This window comes from Pinus tabuliformis, chromosome Q (genome assembly GCF_031772625.1).
Source record: "Pinus tabuliformis cultivar Carrire ecotype Pingquan chromosome Q, CPIR1, whole genome shotgun sequence".
NCBI classification, from domain to species: domain Eukaryota; kingdom Viridiplantae; phylum Streptophyta; class Pinopsida; order Pinales; family Pinaceae; genus Pinus; species Pinus tabuliformis.
Window position 1 is genome coordinate 814,458,692 of NC_142296.1, and position 17,781 is coordinate 814,476,472.

The 17,781-nt window shown below is 43.5% G+C and overlaps 1 pseudogene; it reads left to right on the plus strand.

Moving 5' to 3' along the window:
- The first annotated feature begins 5,701 nt into the window (after nucleotides 1-5,701).
- Nucleotides 5,702-17,781, plus strand: part of LOC149222146 (putative gamma-glutamyl hydrolase 3 pseudogene) — a 130,013-nt pseudogene continuing 117,933 nt past the window's right edge.

The following is a 17,781-nucleotide window of genomic DNA, read 5'->3' on the forward strand; positions in this document are numbered from 1 at the left end:
GGATCATAGGGGGATTTATCACTAAATTCACGATAGATACAACTGTAAGTTACAGTGAAGAAGAAAGGAAATTTCTCCAAGGACCGTGGGGTAGATACATCAAATCATTGAATACCTGGATTAAGATGTTGTTGTGCGAAAAATAGATCTTGCGCGTATATTGATGTCTGGAGTAACGTGGAGCAGAAGGGGTTATCGAAGAATAGGAGAAGTAGAGAACAACCCTTTGATTTCTATCTTGTGGGAAAGTGAGGAGGATCTCGCTAGGTTCTCGCTAGGAAGTGTAGTCTGATTGATTAAAGAAAACTTCCCACTAACACCACCTCCGTCTACATCGCCACCTGCTTCACCCACATTGAGTCCATCCACACCAAGACCCCCTCCATCCCCTCCACCACTGAAAGCTGGGATGGCAATCGCAGTCAAGTTACCGACATTTCAGGGTGTAGGGAATGAAGAGCCAAGTTAGTTTTGGTTTGTGATAAAATCTGTATGGGACGCGCAAGGCATAACAGATGAAAACATTAAAAAGGCCACATTGGTCGGTGCACTATAGGACCATGCGCTGACATGGTACATAAAATACTCAACCGACCATCCGAATGAGGGAATATCGGCGATCCAGGATGTGCTTAATAAAGAGTTTGGTCGATCAAAGTCTGAAGCCCAGTTGGTCATTGGGTTCAAGGAGATAGCAATGTTGCCTGGTGAAACCCCGTGGGATCTGGACTAGAGATTAAAGAGTACTATTCGCGAAGCTAACATGACTTTAACAGATGGGCAGCATTGCACGTGGTTTGTGGCATCCTTGACGCCCCATCTAAGGACAACTTTGTCACAACATAAGATCTCAACCCAAGCCAAGGCACTGGAGACAGCAATGAGGTTACACGCGACCCTAATACCAGACCTAGGGTTGGGAGTTCAGAAAATCCATGTGCAACTTCAAAACTTGAGCTTGGAAGTGCAAAATATGAAGCAAGGAAGAGTGTCCCGACCAGAGGTACGCCCAGAGGTAGGTTGTATTAAATGTAAGAGCCAAGCGTACGACAAGGACCATTGTCCGGTTTTCACGAACTATTTGGTGAGAGGAGGCCCGATGCCATTAAAAGTAGATGTACAAGCAAGACCGAGTACTGCGCAGGTGCTCTGGTGCATGATTTTCCAGGTGGGAGGGAAGCATGTGACAAATAATTTCCACCTATTACAAAAGTATACCCAGACCCCACAACATTTGTATTGCAACTTTTGTCGATCGGTGGGACACGATGAGTGAACATGTTGAAGTTATGACTTAATGCTGGAGAGAAACCCAGCATACTGGGTGTAGACTGAAGTGCAGGGAGGATTTCAAAGACATGGCCAGGGAAGAGGATTGGGGCTCAGACAGGGCCGCTAATAGTTAATTTGTTATAATTGTGGTGGACAATGGCACTACGCTCGTGACTACACTAACCCAACCAGGATCTCATGTCCCTACTGTGAGTAGTTTGATCACAAATTGGTGGAGTATCCAACCTTAATTACCCAATTGAGTGAAAAGGGAGTACTCCAATATCCACCAACCGAGAATATCCAGATGATGTGCATGGAACCTTGCGAAGAGGACCCTAGTATAAATATGGTACTAAGAAGCAGTGCAACTGTAGGAGGGAATGAAGGCGAGAAAAGGTGCGACACACCTACGCATGAACATAACACTAAGCCGGAACAGGGGAAGATGGGGCCAAGAGAATCTCAGTGGAGCTTCGCGAAAGTGTCTACCTGAGGTAGGAGGGATCAAATGGAGTCAGGAGTGGACCCCTCCATGATCACTACCTTTCTTGAAACCTACATGAAGTTGTTGCGCGATCATAACGCTGTGCAAGGATTGCAAGAGTTGATCACCAGGTGTGCTAGATCCAGTGAACTCTAGGTCATCTGGAAGATAGGAAGACATGATATGCTCACTGGATGAGAGATGACACTGACAGCACAAATTGGTGACTATGAAATGGATCAAGTCATCTTGGATTTATGCTCGGATGCAAACATATTTCCTAAACAAACCTGGGAGTGTATGGGCAATCCCACACTGCAATGGTCCCCAGTTCAATTATGAATGGCCAACCAACAAAATATCTTACCAATGGGCTGATAGCAAGGAGTGACGGTGGATATCGATGGTGTAAGTACCCAGACCGATTTCTAAGTCATAGAGATTATTGATGACAGCAATCCTTACCCTGCACTGCTCAGAATTGGTTAGGACATTCGAAAAGATGTCACTACGAGTAGTAGTGCCGTTGGACCTAGCAGAAGGGGAATGCTATACTGAACCTGTACGTGACGAAGGAAGTGACGACGAACTCGATTGCATTTATCAGATAACAACACAAGACTCAGATCAAATGCAGTCCGTTGATAATAGAAAAACCTCGTGGGAACGTGATAACATCTACACCATGGATTCTGAGGAAGAGGCAGAGCGATGACAGAATTGACTACAGGCAGTTACGACACTCAACTGCAATATGGTGACTTGGTCAATACAGCGCGTAATGACAGAAGAAAGACCCCGACCAGAGGAGAATGGCACAACCTTTGAAGCATAGCTCGGCCCTCTTGGTATATTATCTGTAATATGGGAGTAGCTCAGTGTGTCGAAAGATAGGTTGTGCGCACCTGGAGGGGATCCGCAGAAGCTAGAATTTGGGTGGCAGTTTCAAGTGAAGATTAGAGGGCGTGCGCAGCGGCCACGATGCCATAAAGCAGTAGTTCAAAAGATACAGATGCGCATCAGACGAATAACAACCCAACTAGACCTGCGCAGAACACGGGGTCACAACGCTAGGATGGGCCATCTCTCTACAGCCTGACTAACCAATGTTGGTATAGCTCACTCCACTGGTGACAACATCTGCGACAAAGTTCAGCAGCTTTAGGAAACCATTTTGCATGGGAAAATATGACTTGATAAGTTAGAGGAAACTGGGGCCTGACTTCGTGCACAAAGTATGAAGCTAGACAAAGAAATTGTGGAATTGCAGTTAGAAGTTGCCTACCTACATTACAGAAAGGAATTACCAAAGGAAACTGACGTCGCTAGCTCTCCTACCTTGTTACAAGCATTGACCCCACTAGCATTGTTGCAACTGCACCTGAAAGAATAGGTATGTGCACACCATAATTTAGTAGTAGAATCGAGGGAACGTATAGGGTGCTCGCGACATGGGCTAGTCAGGGAACGGAAGACCTGTACTAGGGGTTTTCCCACCTGACTATCTGTCAGAGACCTAGTCCCAACGCCCCATGCAGTTGAAAGAGGGCACGGAATAATAAACCAGGATGCTGTAAAGTTGCGTGACAGAAACATCGCATACATACAAAAACCACATTGGTGTCCCTGGGGATTCGCTGCCGCGAAGGAAAGATGGAAAGCGACCATTGCAAGTACTGTTCATGAAATAATGACCCATTTAAAGCACTACGAAGCCGATGGCGGGCAATTAAGGCAGAGGAATAACTACCAAAATCTCATTTATGAACTACCGCAAGGGCAAGCATCCAACCTTGAATTTCAAATCATATATAATCAGATTCAGGGTCACGCCACCACGTCTTACCGCTCTGTAAGAAAACTGCCCAGCGTCAATAGCATGATGAGTGATGAGCAATTCAAAAATAGTCCATGGTTTCAGGAATTGCCCAAATATTACCAAGAAACAATTATGAAGGCACATGATCCTACCATAGACAGGTCCTAGACAGCCATACCACAGACCACCGAGCTCCCCAAATCTCCCCGGATGCCGCGAACCAAGAAGGACCCTCAGAGCCCAGATCCAATAAGAAGGTTGCCCCGGCACCTGCAGTCTGGAAAATTCACGATGGAGGAGAAGGCTAAAACTGTGATAATTGAAAGTGAGGAATAAGATGAGGGTCCTCCCACATATGTCGAAGAAGTCCTCCCTGAAGAAGACCCTGTACATCCAATACGGTGACCCAGGTATGTGCCGCCAAGCAAAGGGAAGGCCAAAGTACCTACAAATCTGGATGAATTCGACTATGTAATCGTCACCCGGTCACTACCAAAGGCTATGCCAATGGAAAACTTAGTGGTTGGCTGTGTTGCGACAATGAAGTTTTAAGATTGTGACCTTGCAGATATAGTAAAATTTCCCCATCTGGCGACGGACAAACTAATGGAACGGAAGATAGAAGGGACGATGACAACCCTACAGCCAAAGGCGTGACTACACGAGGTGGACAAAGTTGGATTAATCTGCCTCTTGTCGATTCCTCACTTTCTCCGACACCCTATCACCATGTTGGTCATAAAACAGTTGCTTTGTTTAATCCATGAGAATATATTATGGGTTGGTAAACCCATTCGTATCACAACAGAACTGGTTCATCAGGTTTCGCACCTACCCTGTGATGGGAGAGACCCTTGGGAGATTACTAATAAGGGTAATGATTTCGTGATGATAGAACGACTGAAAAGAAGTACCAACTCACCAAGGGACAGTGAGGCTATATCATTGATAGTATCTTATACAATGTAGTTTGCGTTGCCACCCAATTGCTAGTGAGGAAAGTCATGAGGAAATGCCACGGTACTGAGGTCGTCACCGTAGTTATCGCTCTTGCTGAGGAATGCGCAGCTGGTGTACGGTTCAATTGGTCGCGGTTCCTTTGTGAAGAGTTTTAGACCAATTTCCACGACGTGCAGGAGGAAGGCATGTGATTCCATTATGCATGGCTACTCCTATCCATTATGCTGGTCACCACTGACCTACTCGAGGAAAGCCAGTTTCTAGTATTGGATCCGGAATGGCCTGAAGCCGCTCGATATGCTTCCCATTGGGTGACAAAGGACATAGGATGAATTCGAAATATCAAAATTTTTTGGGTATTAATGGACACAACTATGTGGCATTGGATTAATAAGTTACCCCACTTAACTGACGAGATATATGAAAGCATGAAGCACATTGCCTAATTTAAAGCAGACATGCATCATGTCTACATCAAAGCATGAAAGGACCCGGCCCAGGCATGGACATCACTCCTATTTATTGCCATTAATGACTTTATTGACAGGATTGTGGATACTTGGCCAGCGACCTGGCATAGACCCTTGGCAGAAGAGCGTGACGAGGCTACCATTCAAAGAAAAAAGGAGGAAACCAAGTGTGCCACGTAACAAAAGTAGAATGCACAGTTGGCCATGCAAGTTAAAGAAGCTCGAGAGGCAGCACTCATAGTAGGAGGTAAGATCCAACCTAGCAAGGAGACATCGACAAATAACAAAGGCAGTCAGAAGGAAACCACCCAGCCGGTCACGACAGATACTCCATCTACTACTACGAGGGCCCCTTTAAAGCGCTCAGTGACACCTGAGTGGCCGAAGCCATGGAAGAAGGTGAAGGCATCTAAGACAGACAATGAGGTGACCACCCTAACTGAGCGTGACCTAAATGACATCGAAAATGTTGTTTGCGAGGCCACACATGATGCAGTTGATGAAGCCATGTCTGAGCAGCAGATTGTGTTGGAGGAGCTCCGTACATAGTTACAGACGTTAGGAATCCACATTACACCCAAAAGTGAAAGTACTACTACAAAGGGTTCCGGTATGGCAGCTACGGAACCATTACAGAAGACCCAAGTCACCTATGTTGTTGAAATTTGAGCAGGCACATTGATCGTCGACAACATGGAGGACAGAGTTGTTCTAGGATGGCTTACAGGACTGGGACTCAACATAGCCGCTTTACCACGTGAAAGCTTGCAAAAGCTCCAAGACAGTGCCACGAGAGAGCTCCGCACCTGGGAAGGCCGTAGTGAACAAATCCTCCAGGAGCATAAAATAAATCTCGAATAGCTGCACATCCAACAGGATGAAGCTGTCACACAGAACCACCAAATGCAGCAAGTTGTTGCGGAAGCTTGCTCAAATGCCCCTAAATTGGAGATTACAACTGATCTCCCTATTGAGACCCAAGTTTAGAAACTGGCTACTGTGTTCTGTAACACTAAGGAGGAGGCTGCAAGGATCCATTGGGAGCTTAGTGTGGAGATTGCAGAGTTAAAATTACAGACTCAGCCGGCGACGCCCCCTGAGATTGTGGAGCAATGCAAGAACATCATCATCATCGCCCATGAAATTCTTACAAGAACAATGAAGGAATGTATGGACTTGTTCAAACAGTCGATCGTCACACTCACAGCCCTTCAAGAGGACCCAACCCTTCAACGCTTGGAAACTGAAGCTCAAGAGCTTTAGGAAGATTATGATAGGATCAAAGGAACCGTGTCAACTGTCATTATCATGCAGCGCCTGGCTAAGATAAGGGAGGCCTAGGACCTAAAGATCCAAGTTGACGCAGCCCAGCAGAAGGCGGCCGTGATTAAAACTCATCTCCAGCCATGGCAGGATAAGGAATTTGCAATTTTGACCACCATTGAGCGTAGGGTAGCTCAGATGAAAAGCGAGTACGCCACCATTGAGACAGAGCTGCCCGATACTGAGTTGATGGCCACACGCATGGAAATGATGCAACAGATGACATTGCAACTGGAACAAGTGAGGCACAGAGGATGCTAACTACCCTACACAAGAAGATTACTGTGCCAGCCGAGTGACTTGGGACAAGTCACAATGATTGTGTTGGGGGACTGTTGGGTAGTGGAAGCCCCACGCAATGGTTAAAGGGTGCGAAGCCAGATATTTTGGGTAAATCCAGGATAAAGAATCCACTGGAAGGGCAGAGCATGAATTATAATAGGTCAATTCAAAGGGTAGTCCACCCAAAAACAATGTAAAGAAATGTAAATAGAGTCAGCCCATGCAGGGATCATAGGCCAAGGAAGGGTATAAATAGAGCGAGGCTCTAAGAGTCTTGATGATGAATCTGGAATATGAAATGTAATGGGTTCTTGAAGAAGATAGTCTAAAAGTGTCTATAAGTCTGAGTCGAGGGTTGGGATAGTAGGTAGAGGCTCTGCAACTGTATTTACAGAGGCCTAGAAAGTCTGGAATTGTGTGCATGGACCCTTGCAACTGAGTGTGCAGGGAGGATCTGGATGTATTAAGGATAAAGTGGAAATAAAGATAAGTTTCTTCTGAAATTCTGTGTTTCTTCTGAACTATCATAATATCTGTTTAATTTCATCTACTTATGGTTTGAATGAATATAAATCTAGGTTTATTTTAATACGCGAATTAGTTGTGCTGGTTAAATGTTTTCTTATAGACCTTGGTAATTGGTAACCACATCATCTAATAGAATAGCACACTAAAAATAAAGACATAATCAAGTCGGATTTGTGCGAATACCGAGCAGCACGATGTTGTAAATCAGTGCGTGAAATCTTCAGACCACACCAAGACATCCCTAGGGTGCGGAAACCTAGTTCTAGCACCCTCCCCTGCTACCTCAGGTGAGACCTCAGTCCATGCACCATGGGATGTTACCGAAAGGGCTGGTAGCTGTGGGATTTGTTTGGCTAAATAACTCTTCCAAACCTAGGTCAGGCCCAAATAAGCCAACAGTGGTGTATATGTTTTTTATTTGAAGTACTACGAGTTTAGAGTCACCAAAAGCCTTGACATTTTTCATTCCCATTTTCCTATTTGTTTTTAGCCCTAGAATTAGAGCCTCATATTCAACAACATTTTTGGTGGCATAAAATTCTAGTTTAGATGATAGGTAAATGTTTTGGCATACCAGAGGTACTAGAAGAAATCCTACGCTAATGCCTTCTTTGGATCATGCTCCATCGAAGAACAATTTCCAAACTGAATGTAACTATTATGGTGGTTTAATCTCAGTGGGTTGCACATTGACTTTTTTCATTGCTTTTGGATAAATGGATAGACTATAATAGATCATAGACTCCTCTACAACTTACATTGATACGTTTCTAGATTTATTAAAATTACCAATGACATATATGATTTTGGCCTCCCTGTATAGTCTTCACTATTGACACCCAAAGACAGGTATGGTCACATATGTTAAATCTATTTGCAGGTTTCCTTCAAATTTGGTAACCCAGGACCATGAAAGTAGGATACCATAGGTGGATAGAATATTTTCTACCACCATGTTCATAACTAGACTTTTACTAGGTGTCTCAGTGAGAGATACCAGTACATCATTAATGAGACCAAGACATTGTGCTCTTCTTGAGTCGAATGAATCATGGTCATAATATGGTTTTGTGATGTCCAATTCTAGCTCTATCATGTTTGACTTAGGCATGAGATTATGAGATGCTCCCGCCTCTAACATATAGTTGTGAAGAAACTTTGTGTGAACATAAAGAGTAGTATAAAGAGGATTATCATAATCTTATTCTTCTAAATGCAGTCCACATTATACAATACTAGAATTTTCCTTATTGTTCAAAGTGTCATTATGATAAAATATTTCAATGGGGCCTAAGAGGTTTCAAAAGTGAGGTTGATACATTAGCTTATGAACCAATTATAATAATGGCACCAAGACATTTATGTTTCTTAGCTCTTGTTCGAGCTTCAATAATGGTGATACATTTCTTTTAATTTCCTTGACTAGTTGGATTAGCAGGTATTACAATGTGGGATCTTGTAGTTTATTAGATTCTCGAGTTATGTTTGTATTTGGATCCTAAATTTCCTTCCCCTTCCTATGTGAATGATTTTATGCTTTCCTCAAACTTTGGGGAGGTTATTGATTCATATCAAGAACTGGTTCTAAATCAAGTAGTGGAGCAGATGCTTTAGCTTGATGGCCTACCTCGGGTGGTCTGCTTGGTTTGGGACATATGTCATAGTTTCTTCCAAGCTCTTTGATTATCGTGTCAGTGATTCTTTGATACTGGGAAGGTGGAATTTCATAATCCTCATATGGATCATAAGTATATTGTAATGTTAGAGAATTTTCATAGTCAATTTTATGTAATGTAGAAACTAGGATTCATATCTCCTAACTATTTTATCTCCTTATCTTGTATGAATTCATCTAAGAACTCATTAGTTTGAAGGTTCAAGTATCTTCTCACTAGTGGTTGTATGAGTTTCTCTTTAGGCCTCCTTTCCATATTAATCTATTGAAGGTTGAATGTCCTATGAATGAAGGTATGGTGTGGGGAGGTTTTGCTTGATTCTTGCTTTGTCCTTCTGATTCAAGATTGACAATCTTATTAGATAAATTCCTAATCAATATATTCATCTCTTTAATATTTTCCTTAGATGGGTCTTTATTGTAAGTAGGATAACTAGGCTCATCCTTTATCTTCTTCTTGTATTTATCCATATTACCTCGTTTCTCTTTTTCAACACCATATTTATCATTTCTTATCTCAGTTCTTTTTAGTCTTCTTGCAGCAATTAGGTTTCCCTCTATTTCAACTATTTCTGATTGCATGTTTTCTAAGGTTATAAGTATTATTTCTCTCATCATGATAGAAACATCCATCTCAAAGGAAACAGTATAACTCAACATAGCAGCAATGGGAGTAGGTTTTATCTCATTTGGAATTTTGTTATAAATCTTATTAAATCATTTGGTGAATTATTCTACATTCTAATAAGGTTTCTCCTTAATTGCTACGAATTCAGTGAGGTAGTATTGGAAATTTATTTTCTCACCCCATTGGGTAAAAAATGTTCTCTCTAAATCACCCCAAGAGTGTAGTGAGTTAGTGGGAAGAGTACAAAACCATTTCCATACATCTCCTTCCAAGGTTTATATTAATAACATCATGAGCATGCCCTCATCCTCTACCATGAAGTTATTCATGAAGTCTTGGAAGGTGCTAATATTTTATTTGTAGTTCGTTTTTTCTCATCATTGAATCTAGGTAAAAGTTTCAAATAATTCTTTGGCATGTTGTGTAATACTCGAGGCAGAGCCAAGGGTGCATACTGAGCTTCTACATAGGCCAGTTTTTTATTAGGTCATTTTCAATGTTGTGGTTGCCCAACCATGATGTCTTATACGATTATGTCTCTAGAAATATGGGAGTTATAGTTTTATCTACATTTTGTGCGGTTACACTAGGTGTGGAAAAGGGTGGGGTTTCCAATCCATATGGAGAATTAAGTAACTCAAAGTGTTTGAGTGTTGTTTGTTTGGAGAGTATATTTGTTTGAATGATGTTTGAGTGAGTTAATTGTAAAATTACAATTGGATAAGGTGGAGCTATAGCGTCAACTGTTTGATTCTATAAGGGTTCTACTTGTAGATATTTATTTCATTGTTTACAGGTATATAAAAAAAATTGGGATTAAAGGCTGGGAACCTAAGGTTTTGAACTTCGTTTCTCCATGTATGTCTCCTCGAAGTAGCAAAAATATGAATCTAGAAGTTATGAATTACATATAATGGTAATGAATATGTACAATGGGCTTACTATCCGTGATATGTTTCATTCCCATTTCCCTAATTGTTTCTAGCCCTAGAATTAGTGCCTCATATTCAAAAAAAAATTGGTGGCATAAAATTCCAGTTTAGATGATAGGTAAATGTTTTAGCCTATAGGAGGTACTAGAATAAATCCTACACTAATGCCTTCCTTGTATCATGCTCGATCGAAGAACAATTTCCAAACTGAATGTAACTCTTATGGTGGTTCAATCTTAGTGGGTTGTAAATTGACTTTTTTCATCGCTTTTGGATAAATGGATAGGCAATAATAGCTCACAGACTCTTCTACAACTTACATCGATACGTTATTTCTTAACATTACCCATGATGTATAAGAGTTTGGTCTCCTTGTATAATCTCCACTATTAACACCCAAAGACAGGTATGGTCACATATGATAAATCTATTTGCATGTTTCCTTCAAAATTTCCAACCCACAACCTAGAAAGTAGCATACCATAGGTAGCTAGAATATTTGCTACCACTATTTCCATAACTAGACTCTTACTAGGTATCTCAGTGACAAATACCAGTACATCATTAATGAGACCATGAAATTGTGCTCTTCTTGAGTCGAATGAATCATGGTTATAATATGGTTTTGTGATGTCCAATCCTAGCTCTATCATGTTCGAATTAGGCATGATATTATGAGATGCTCCCGAATCTAACATATAGTTGTGAAGAAACTTTATGTGAACATAAAGAGTAATTTAAAGAGGAGGATTATCATAATCTTGTTCTTCTAAATGCAGTCCACATTCTACATTACTACAATTTTCCTTATTGTTCAAAGTTTCATTATGAGAAAATATTTCAATGGGGCCTAAGATATTTCAAAGCGAGGTTGATACATTAGCCTATGAGCCAATTATAATAATGGCATCAGGACATTTATCTTGCTTAGCTCTTGTTTGAGGTTGAATAATGGTGATACGTTTCTTTTAACTTCCTTGACTAGTTGGATTAGCAGGTGTTACAATGTGGGATCTTGTAGTTTATTAGATTCCTAAGTTATGTTTGGATTTGGATCCTGAATTTCCTCCCCCTTCCTATGTGAAGGCTTTTATGCTTTCCTCAAATTTTTGGGAGGTCATTGATTCATATTAGGAACTAGTTCTAAATCAAGTAGTGGAGCATATGCTTTAGCTTGATGGCCTACCTTGGGTGGTCTACTTGGTTTGGGACATATGTAATAGTTTCTTCCAAGTTCTTCAATTATCGTGTCGGTGATTCTTTGATACAGGGAAGGTGGGATTTTGATCCAGGTGGATATTGGTGGCCACCTGCCAAGTCCACCTGGACCCCCACCATTGTCTTTCTCAGCATTTTCAGTTTCCTTAATTGTAGCACAACTTACAATTTTTAGCAGTTTTTCGGGTCCTGAACTTCCAGAGCCGTTTTGAGGCCCTAAACGACGTTTCATGGACCGATGTTGCCCGTTCCAACAATGATAGTGCTCGGACAGATCTTTCTAATGAGCTATTGTACGCGTCAAACAGAGATCATATGCCAAAGTTACGGCCCCGGGAAGTTGATGTACCAATTTACCCCCATACGGGGCCCACAGTTTGGTGTTTCATCTCCTAGGGTTAGGTTTTGGAATGTTAAGGGTTTTCCATTGTTTCTCAACAATAAATAGGCCTTCGAGCCTCATTGTAACACAGTTCAGAGGCATGTAGCCATCACATCTCTTCTCAGAGATAAGCTACCATCGCCCTAGCTGGTTTATTTCCATTTCTGGTTGTAAGCATATTTCAGTATTTTCCATTAATGAAATGAAGTATTATTTCCACTGCATCTTTGTGTATATGGTTATCTCTGTAATTTGCTGCGTTCCTGTTTAAATTCGGATCAGTGGTATCAGAGCGGTCTGCTTTTTCTCTGTTTTTCTTTGCATGTCCCCAACAAGGTCGAGATATAAGGAGTTAGGGCTTGAACTGGTTGAACCTTTGCAAGACCAGCCTCGCAAATCCCAACGGCCTCCCATGGCGGACGAGAAGAAAGACGAGGGGGCAGGAGATCCCATCAAAATCTTGCTCGAAGAAGCCCTCGAGCGACAACGGAACGTGATGATGGACAGCTTTTCCCAGATCCTTCAGTAGCTACCCAGAAGCAACACATCGGCTTCCAGCAGCTACTCTGGAAACGCCACACCCTTTAAGGTACAAGTTAATTTTGAAATCCCCATATTCGAGGGTCAGATAGACGCAGATGCCGTAGATAAATGGTTAAATCTGCTAGAGGGTTATTTTTCTGTTCATGAATTTTTGAGTCGGGAAAAGATTGTTTTTGCTCTTCTCAAAGCAGCCCCCCACGTCAAGGACTGGTGGGAAACCTACTGCGAGCAGAAGGATGAAAGTACTGGCTCACTATTTTCAGCCGCACCCACCTGGGATTCATTCCGGGATGCCATCAAGGAGCAGTACTACCCTGTCAGAAGCTATGAGGATGAATACATAAAGTGGACCACGCTGCGGCAGGGAAGGGACCAAGACGTGCCGGAGTTCACCAATCTTTTCCATACCCTTCGCACCAAGTTGGGTATCAAGGATTCGGAGCAACATTTGATACTCAAATACCGTGGCTGCCTGCACAAGTACATCCAGGAAGAAATACAATTCCTAAACATCCCCTCGCTCGGCGCAGCATACAGATATTCCTTCAAGGTCGAGCAGAAGTTTAAACAAAAGAAGCGAGACTTTGGATCTGCGAATCCAAAGCAGGGGAAAGGTGCCCCTAAACCACAGAACAAAGGACAAAGCCAAGGCGGGACAGCCCAAGACAACCAGCCGAAGCCGCAAGCAAAGAACAGCGTCGCGAAGCCGAGAAAGGACACTGGAAAATGGTGTGAGTTCCATAAGAGCTCCACTCACAACACAAGTGAGTGTCGGGCCAAGCAGTCACTAGTGGCTGAGCTAAAGGTTTCAGAATCAGATGCAGGTTCCGACTCTGAGTCAGAACCCGATAAGGGGTATGAAAAAGGGAACCAGATCATTGATGTGGATCCCAGCGCCACTGTTGCTACCGCAAAGATCCAGAAAAATGAACCCGAAGATCCAGAGGAGGAGGAGCATCTCTTCCACTCCCAGATGTGGGTAAAGGGCTCCTCGATACAGTTCATTGTTGATAGCGGGAGTCAAAAGAACCTCATTTCGGCAGAGGTCGTGAAGCGGTTGGGCTTACCGACCACAACACATCCACAACCATACACCATTGGGTGGCTTCACGAAGGACGAGATCTTCGCGTGAGCCAGCAGTGTCGCCTTCGATACAACATCAAACCCTTCACGGATGAGGTATTGTGTGACATTGCTCCCCTTGAAGTTTGTGATGTATTACTAGGACAACCATACTTGTGGAAGCGACATGCTGTATATGAATCAAGGCCCCGTGCTGTTATTATTACATTGGGAAATAAGTTGTTCAGGATACCAGAGGTAGCACCACCTGCCGCCATCTCTTTGATTACTGCAAAACAATGCAATAAGATCATTTCCAAAACCAGGAAATTTGTTTTTCTGATGATACGCACTCAAGGAAAGAAGAAGACAGTGGCCGCGGCCTCCAAACGGGGTCCCTCTGCACGACAACTACAGATGGACAAGGTTGTGGAGGAGTACGAGGACATCTTCACCTCCCCGGCAGGGGTTCCTCTGCACTGTCAAGTCAAGCACTCCATCGATCTGACCCCAGGTGCGCCGCTACCCAATGGACCAATTTATCGGTGCTCCGTTCTGGAGAACAATGAAATCAAGAGGCAGATTCAGGAGCTCCTGCAGAAAGGTCACATCCGTCCGAGTTCATCGCCCTGTGGGAACCCGATCGTGTTGGTACAGAAGAAGGATGGGACGTGGAGACTCTGTATTGACTATCGGGTGCTGAACAAGATCACTGTCCGTAATAGGTACCCGATCCCGCGGATTGATGACCTCCTAGACCAACTAAAGGGGGCAAAATATTTCAGCAAGATCGATCTGAAGTCAGGATATCACCAGGTACCAATCGAACCCTCCGATGTGTGGAAGACTGCCTTCAAATCCAAGGAGAGCCTCTTCGAATGGTTGGTCATGCCTTTCGGATTGACGAATGCTCCTGCAACCTTTATGAGGCTAATGGATGACATCTTGCGGCCATTCACCAACTCCTTTGTAGTAGTATACTTGGATGGCATTCTGATCTTCAGCCAGAGTTGGGAAGAGCACCTCCACCACATCCGACAGGTTCTCCAAACACTGCGGCAACACAAGCTATGTGCCAATTTGGAGAAATGCACTTTTGTCATGACCCAGGTTCAGTATCTTGGATACATCATTGATGAACAGGGGGTGCATGTCGATTCGGCCAAGATCCAAGTCATTCGGGATTGGCCCTCTCCAACCACTCTAACAGAGCTCCGCAGCTTTCTAGGTCTTGCCAACTTCTACCGCAGGTTTGTGTTGGGGTTTTCTCATATTTCTTGGCCCTTGAGTCAAGTCACCAAGGGCGGGGCGAAAGGAAGATTCTTTTGGTCTGAATCTCAACAGAAGGCATTCAGGGAATTGAAGGATCGCCTCTGCACGGCACCAGTGCTCGCGTTACCAGATTTACAACAACCATTTGAGGTCGAGACAGATGCCTCTGACTATGCTATTAGGGCAGTGCTTACTCAACATGGACATCCAGTGGCATATCACAGTGAAACACTTTCAGACACAGTCCGAAAGTACCCCACTTATGATAAAGAGATGTATTCCATTGTACAGGCCTGCCGACAATGGAAGCATTACATTTTGGGGAAGGAAATGGTCATCCACACAGACCACCGACCTCTGCAGTTCATAGAGACCCAAGGGAAATTGCAGAATGATCGCCATCAGAAGTGGTCTACATACCTGCAATAGTTTCACTTGAGTATCAAGTATAAAAAGGGTAGCACCAATAATGTTGCAGATTGCCTCAGTCGGCCACCGATCATGGTGCTAACCACCGTGCTCAACTCTTGTGGGCACGAGACTGCTGATTGGCTACTTCTCTACAAAAGTGACCCAGAATTCGGCCACACATACCAGACACACTTGGAGGGTCAGCATGTTGCATATTTTCACCTCCAGGACGCCCTATTATGCCACCTCGGTCACCTTTGTGTTCCTTCAATCGAGCGTGCCAAGATGATTTGGGAAGCACACTACAGTCGGGTTGCTGGGAATTTCGGGGTCGAGAAAACAGTGGCAGTACTGCAAAATTATTTCTATTGGCCGAATCTTCGACAGGATGTTGGGAAGTACATCCGATCATGTACTGCCTGTGCCATTACCAAACCGACCATTAAGAAGCACAGCCTCTATACCCCGTTGCCTACCCCTAGTCGACCTTGGGAATCCATCTCCATGGATTACATGTCAGAACTTCCTTCCACTAAGCATGGAAATGACTGTGTTTTTGTGGTCGTCGACAGGTTCTCGAAGATGGCCATTATGATGGCCTGCAAGAAGAATATCACAACAGAAGCCACTGCTAAACTCTTCTTTGAACGAGTGTGGGTGCACTTTGGGATCCCACAGTCTATCATCTCAGATCGGGACAGTCGGTTTCTCAGCACATTTTGGTCCAGTCTCTGGCCAATGTTGGACACCAAACTCACGAAGTCCACAGCCTTCCATCCTCAAACTGATGTCCAGACAGAGGTTGTCAACAGGATGATTGTGCACATTCTGCGCATGTATAACTCAAAGCATCCCCGCACATGGGACGAGATCCTCCCCTATGTTCAGCACAGCTACAACCGAGCTCTTCACAGCTCCACTAGCCATAGCCCTTTTCAGGTGGGTTTGGGATTCCAGCCACTATGCCCCATTGATGTGGCCATGCCCCTTGCAGCTACTCACATGAATTCAGCTCATGTCCAGTCCGAAACAGATAAGGCCACCAGCTTCATTGAGCGCATCCAACATATTCGCCAGCAGGTCCATGACATTCTTGAGAAATCAAATGCCAAGTACAAGCAGCGACATGATCAACACCGGGTGCCACACAAGTTTCAAGTGGGCAACAAAGTCTGGTTGCATTTGCAAAAGGAACGCCTTACTGGAGCCTATCGGAAATTGAGACCACTCCGATATGGTCCTTACACCATTACTAAGGCTATGGGAGACAATGCATTTGAGCTCAGAATTCCCCCATTCCTTGGCCTGCACCCAGTGTTCAATCTGGACCGCCTTCGGCCATACTTTCCACCATTGCTAGACACATCCGACATTGCAGAACAGCTCAAACCCACAGAATTAAATCTAGATTGCATGGAACAAGCTGCAACTGATCGGATCATGGACACACAGATCAAGAACACTCGCCAACAGAATATCCAACTGTATCGAGTTGTCAAAGCAGGCCAACTCCTTCAGCAGGGCAAGTGGCTCACCAGGGAACAAGTTCAGCAGAAGTTTCCCCATCTCATGGAGGAGCTCAACGCAATGGGGACCATTGCTTCCTAAGGGGGGAGGAATGATCCAGGTGGATATTGGTGGCCACTTTCCAAGTCCACCTGGACCCCCACCATTGTCTTTCTCATCATTTTCAATTTCCTTAATTGTAGCACAACTTACTATTTTTAGCAGTTTTTCGGGTCCTAAACTTCCGGAGCCGTTTTGAGGCCCTAAACGACGTTTTTTGGGGAATCCAAGGGCAACATGGGTCCATGGAATGGACCGATGTTGCCTGTTCCAACACTGATAGTGCTCAGACAGATCTTTCTAATGAGCTATTGTACGCGTCAAACGGAGATCATATGCCAAAGTTACGACCCCGGGAAGTTGATGTACCAATTTACCCCCAAACGGGGCCCACAGTTTGCCGTTTCATCTCCTAGGGTTAGGTTTTGGAATGTTAAGGGTTTTCCATTGTTTCTCAACAATAAATAGGCCTTCGAGCCTCATTGTAACACAGTTCAGAGGCATGTAGCCATCACATCTCTTCTCAGAGATAAGCTACCATCGCCCTAGCTGGTTTATTTCCATTTCTGGTTGTAAGCATATTTCAGTATTTTCCATTAATGAAATGAAGTATTATTTCCACTGCATCTTTGTGTATATGGTTATCTCTGTAATTTGTTGCATTCCTGTTTAAATCCGGATCAGATTTCATAATCCTCACATGGATCATAATCATATTGTAGTGTTAGAGAATTTTCATAGTCAATTTTACGTGATGTAGAAACTAGGATTCATATCTCCTACCTATTTTATCTCCTTATCCTGGATGAATTCATCTAAGAACTAATTAGTTTGAAGGTTCAAGTATCTTCTCACTATTGGTTGTATCCGTTTCTCTTCAGGCCTCCTTTCCATATTAATCTATTGAAGGTTGAATGGCCTATGAATGAAGGTATGGTGTTGCGGAGGTT